Genomic DNA, 6,000 nt, shown 5'->3' with positions numbered 1-6,000 from the left:
CGCACCGCACCGTGCGCGGCTCCGCGGGGCGTGTGGGGTCGGACTTCTGCCGTGTGGTTTCAACTGGAGGGGGAAGATCTCCAGGACTGCACCCCTGACTTGTCCCTTTCCCACCTTTTGGAGACCTTGCTGAGCCTTGGTCCTTTGAGTGTTCGTAGGTGAGGCTGTGTCTGCGATAGTAGAGACGCGTGAGTCAAAGAAAAAGGTGTTTCGTGCTGTAGCACGCTTGTGATTTTGCATTTGCAGCTCTGTGCCAGAGCACACAAGGTGTAGTACAAAGATTAGTTACTCCAGGTAGTAGATTTTTAACTTTTATTCCCGCGTAGCCCTTTTCTCTGCTTCGTTCTTCCCATTCTGTGTTCACTGCCGCAGCGATTCTTCCCTGCGTTACCGCCATCATCACCACTGTTGTTGTTTTTAAATAGTATACTTTTTTTAGTGACAGTAACAATTTAAGGCAGACTTTAACTACTGTCGTGGCTCTGATTAAGCCACACAATCGTCAGTAAATTCCCTAGCAAAAATATTTGTACTTGTTTGAAATGGGCTACTTTCATTTCAGAATTACAGTTTTAGGTTTAAAGGTTTGTTTGATAGCTGTACCAGTGACCGCAGAGTGATAACCAGCGAGTGATGGGAGCGGTTTTCCCATTTCCCTTTTCTGCGTTATAGGTGCAGTTGCTGGAAGGCGTGGGAGATGGAGTGTATTACGTTGCTGTTGCCTCTGGCGAGGGGTGGGCAGTGAAATTCTGTAGACCCTGCGTTAGTAACTGATGTTCTGTGTTGTCGGAGTGGGCCTCAGATAACTATCCTGTTCTATGGTATTGGGTGTGTGTTGCATACTCCATCCACTAGGGCAGACGAAGAGAAATGGTCAGTATAAACGTAGGTGAAAATAGGTTTAGCCAAATAAAAATTTCAAATGGAAAAGTTGAAGAAAAATTATCTTAATAGTAATCATTGAAAGTCATGTTATTAAAACTGAAAGTATATCGAGTATTAGAATGAGCTGGGAAAGGTTGATAGTCTCTGACTTATAATGTATTATTGATGAAAGTTGTAGCAAATGACTGTTTTGATTACCGTCAGTTACGTTAAGATTTCAGATTCTTACATAGTATAGAGGATACTTGGAAAAACTAGTGAATGAAAATTACGAATAAGGGTCTGTATTTTGAGTGCCAAAACACATCATAATTCCTGTTTTTCTTGATATGGTCATATGCTTTTGGGGGGATATTTTTTGCTTAAATAAATGGACTTTTAAAAATGATAAAGTTCCATTATAATTTTTCATAAAATTTTTATGTTTTAATTTTTTCTGAAGATGTCTTTTTTATTTTTAAATGAGATAATAGAGCTTCCTTGGTCAGCACCCAGGTTTTTGTATTACCCATAACTAATTTGCCACACAGTATGAAGGAGTTCCAGGTTCAGAATGCGGATTCTAAATATAGTGTATCCATTCATCCACATTTCAGATTTTCTTGCTTACAGGTGGTTTTTAGTTTTTCATTTCCAGAACAGATCTTGGGCTCTATATCTCTTTTGTTTCTTCTTGGAGTATCCTCTGAGACTCCTGGAGGATGTTTTCAGAAACATAGGCATCTTGTTTTTTAAACTGCAGAAATGTCTTGCAAACCGTTATGATTTATTTGGAATTTCGAAAACAGTAAAAGCCATTTTCTTTTAATTATTGTTACTTAATTGCACTGAGAAAGATACAATAATGATTTAATTAAAAATGTTTGGGACCTGGGTGCTGTTTCTACACTTAAGGAATATAATTAAAGCTAGAGAATATGAGACATTAAACCAGTATGTTAGAGTCCAAAAAGGGAGGCATTTCAAGAGTTACAAGGCATTGTGTATAGCTAGGCATAGTAGCACACCCCTGTAGTCCCAGCACTCTGGAAGGGTGAGGCAGGAGGCTTGCAAGTTCTAAACCAGCCTGGGCACCTTACCAACTTAGTGAAAACCTGTCTCAAAAAGTAAAGGGCTGGGGATAGAGCTCAGTGTGAAGGCCATGGTGTCAATCCTCAGTTCTGCAAAAACAAAGACAAGCAAAAAAGGAGTTACAGGGCATTGTATAAACTACCAAATAGTTTTCATAATTACGTTTTAAGCTAGACATTTTTTATTTTTTTATTTTTTATTTTTATTTTTTGGTACCAGGAATCGAACTCAAGACCTTGTGCTTGCCAGACAGGCACTGTGCTGCTCAACTGTATCCCCAGTCCAAGCTAGACATTTTTTAATGGTCAGAAAATTTAAATTTCTATTGCCATTTCTATAATGAAGAGACCGTGTAGAGTCATTGTTAGGATTTTAAAGTATTCCTCAGAAGTTTTAATTTGTGTGGAAAATCTTTATTAGAGAGTTTTGAATGGGATAGAACATGTAGAAAGACCAAATTAAATATTGTAACTCAAAGTTGGTGTGAGATAAGTACATGAAAATGTAAAACTTGACCGTGGAAAATAAATTACAAAGTTTTTAGTTGATAGCGTTTCCTCCAGATGATACGGTTCATACACACTGAGAATAGCCTTTTTGTTTTAGGGTAGCTAAATGCGTATTTCCTGCATTATTTTGGAGGAAGAATGAGTCACTTCTTAGTATTTTTAAAAATATTATTTATATGTTAAAACCAGAAAAATTAATGCATGTTATTTAAGTAGAGGATGTAAAGTACAGTAGTTTAAAAGTGCTGCTTAGGAATTACTTCGAGTTAGGTGGAAGATTGTGTACTTGCTTGGGTCTCAATTGGCTGTTCTGTAAAAGACATAATAATTGCACCTACTTGACAGAGTCCTTGTGAAGAACTGAGGTAATACACTTCCCCAGGGCTTGGTGCATTGTGTAGTAAGTACTAACAAGTGCACATTTGTTGGACACAGGCCTTAGTTTGATGAGCTAGTTCCACTACTTTTGTGGTTAATTCAGTTGTGTGATGCGTCATAAAATGTCAATTATAAGGGCAAAATAACTGTTAAACTTCGAAGTTAACTTTTTCTTACTAATGTCAGCTAATATAATTCTGCTTTTGCCAGTTCCAACTTATACTTGATAGATCTGTTTGTAGGTCTGCTTTGATTCTTGGTATCTGTACAGCAGACCCTTCATGTCTTATACTGTCTATGTCCTTTTTACCAAGTACTTGCAGAACAGTTGTTTTGACCCTTGGTTCTCTTTATGAGGTCTTGACAATAAATCCTAACTAATGAAGCTGGACCAGAATTTGCTGTAGGTGTGAGGAGCAAATGAGGTATGAGGTATTTGGTCTAGGTTTGAGCACTGGGTTGCATTGCTTTGCAGAATAGTACTTCGTAGAATTGTGTCATAACATATGGCTTAACATTTACTAATTTTCCTTGACTCTACCCTAGGTTATCTGTGACTCATTTTTAATGTTTTTTTGTCGTAGTGGTTAAAAATTGACCTTGGTGTCATGTAGCTTAGCCCTAGTTGTCATTCTGTAATGTTGGGTGTAACTTGGCGAGCTTTAGCTCTTGTCCATTGAGAATAGTAGTATCTGCCTAATTGTGATTGTGAGGATTAAATGGTTATAATTCATTGAAGTTGTTTAGAGCAGTGTTCTGCATGATAAACATTTAAAGATTTTAAACATTAAAAAAGCTAACGTAGGGTAGTGGTAAGGACATTGACTATTTTTTTTTTTTTAGTACTGGGAATCGAACTCAGGACCTTGCGCATGCCAGGCAGGTGCTGTGCCGCTGAGCTGTATCCCTGGTTCCTACACAGGAAGAGAGAATGAGATTTTTTTTGGTTCATACTTTAGCCCCACTACTTATAGCGAATAATTTTATCTCCGTAATTCCAGTTTAATATTTGGTATAATTGTAATACAGGATTGTTATAGGAAGTGAATTTTAAATGTGGAGCACAGTTTCTTAGTGTTAGCACTGTTGACATTTTGGCTGGACAGTTCTTTGTTGGAGGATTGTTTTTGTGCAATGCAGTGTACTGTATTTACAGTTGCATGTAGTATGCTTTCCAGTTGTGATAACTGAAAAGTCTCTGAACATGGCCACATGTCCTCTGGCTTACATTTTACCTCTGATTGAGAATTTACTGAGGTAAACTGTGCATAACAGTGCCTGGTGTGAAGTCAGAGCACAGTATGTATTATATTTTATTGTTATTGGTAGTAGTTCATCCATTCATTCCTTCATTTATGGTTTTCAGGGTTTAAACCCAGGGTCTTTGCACTGCGCTACATCCCTCCCCCTTTTTGTAATTCCTAGCCCTTTTAAATTTTTTTAGTTTGAAACAAGGTTATGCTAAGTTGCCCAGGCTGGGCTTGAACTTCTGATCCTCCCTTACTTTGTCTCTCTGCTTGTTGGTATTACAGGCATGAGCTATAATGCACAACATACTTGTATTCTTTGACTGCTACTGACCTCGGAAACTTTTTCACGTTAGCATGTTTAAAGTTGACAGCTTAACTTGAACTGTGATGTTAAAGCTGGAAGTTATCTGGTGTGCTCCACCAGGGCCTTTGCACTGTCGGGTTTTGCCTGCATTGCTCTTAGCTATGATCATGCCTTCACTTCAGGTTTTGGCTAAAAATCACCGTTAGTGAAATCTTCATTCACTGACATATACAGACTGCATAGAATCACCATTACCACTGTTATGATTTTTTTGTCCTCTCAGTGTCAGCCCCTGCACACACATTACATGAGACAGACCTTTATTGTCATATACATTCAAAGCTGTGATAATTTTGATAATTTGTTTAAACTTATTTGTATTTTCTTTAAAAAGTACTATAGTGTAAAATACTTAGGCTTACTTTGAAGATGTTTTAAAAAATTGACGCATTTTTAATCTAAAGTAGCTTTTTATACAAATGTGTTTTTTCCTTTTTTTAAAAGTTTATACATTGGGGGGGGGGTTGGTTTTTTTTTATGGTACCGGGAATCGAACTCACAGCCTTGCGCTTGTCAGGCAGGCACTGTGCTGCTGAGCTAAATCCCCAGCCTCTAAAAGTTTATACATTTTTAAAATAATTTTTTTCCTCATTCTATTTGTACCTGAAATATAATTTGGTTTTATTACTATAAATATGGCTGTAGTATAATTGTTTTAGAGTTACAGATGAAACATTTGTCATTTTTTATTTGGAAACAGGATCTCACTGTGTATGTTCAGGCAGCCTTGGACTCATTATGTAGCCCAGATTGGCCTTGAACTTACAGTGATCTTTCCTGCCTCAGCCTCAGTGCTGAGATTACAGGCATGTAACACCATGCTTGGCAGAAACAAATATTTTAAAATAGAAAATATCTTTGGGCTCAGATTAAAGTTTAGTTAGAATGTTAGTACTAAGCAGTTTTACTTGTATTTTGAGTCTTTATAAACAGTCTGTTAGGACTGAATTTAGCCATCCATAATTAGCATCTGCTTTCCTTTTGCCTGGAATATGCTCTGGACCTTTAAGGTGCAGATCATAGATCACCTGTTGATCCTTTCCAGACTTCCTGATTTTGACCCTTTGTGACACTACCTGCATTATCCCAGTATGGCACTTCATATTTTGGGTTTTATTTGTTTTTTTTCGGAGACAGGGTCTCACATGTAGTGCAGGTTGGCCTTGAACTCAGTCTTCCTGCCTCCCCTCCCAAGTGCTGGGATCACAGGCCTGCTCCACCACACTTGGCAGCACTTAGTATTTTGTTTAGATGTTTTATATGCCTTTGTAATTGTTACATTTTTATGTTGTGTTTTGCACTGTGAGTTCCTTGAGCTTGAGTCTAAGGTTTGTTTCACTAGTGCATGCTAATGATAATGCTTTGTAGTAGATTTTTATTAAATACAAGAATGAATGGGTAGTTTAATTATAAGCACATTATCCAGTTCTCTGACTTAGCTGCTTGCATTCTGTTGTCTGTATACATGACTTCTGATTCTGAGCACAAAATAATTTCTGACTTAGTATGGGCATAACTAATACTGATTTAAATATACACATCA

General features: G+C 37.5%; 1 protein-coding gene across 2 annotated transcripts in view; it reads left to right on the top strand.

The window, feature by feature from the left end:
- Positions 1 to 6,000, top strand: part of Phf3 (PHD finger protein 3) — a gene marked incomplete at its 5' end in the record, with an annotated part of 76,418 nt that continues 70,418 nt past the window's right edge. For both annotated transcript variants that reach the window (XM_013505826.1, XM_013505825.1), the window contains 1 exon segment: positions 1 to 158.

Source organism: Chinchilla lanigera, unplaced genomic scaffold (assembly GCF_000276665.1).
Source record: "Chinchilla lanigera isolate Chin_1 unplaced genomic scaffold, ChiLan1.0 scaffold00101, whole genome shotgun sequence".
NCBI lineage: Eukaryota > Metazoa > Chordata > Mammalia > Rodentia > Chinchillidae > Chinchilla > Chinchilla lanigera.
This window is presented reverse-complemented; position numbering and strand designations above follow the sequence as displayed.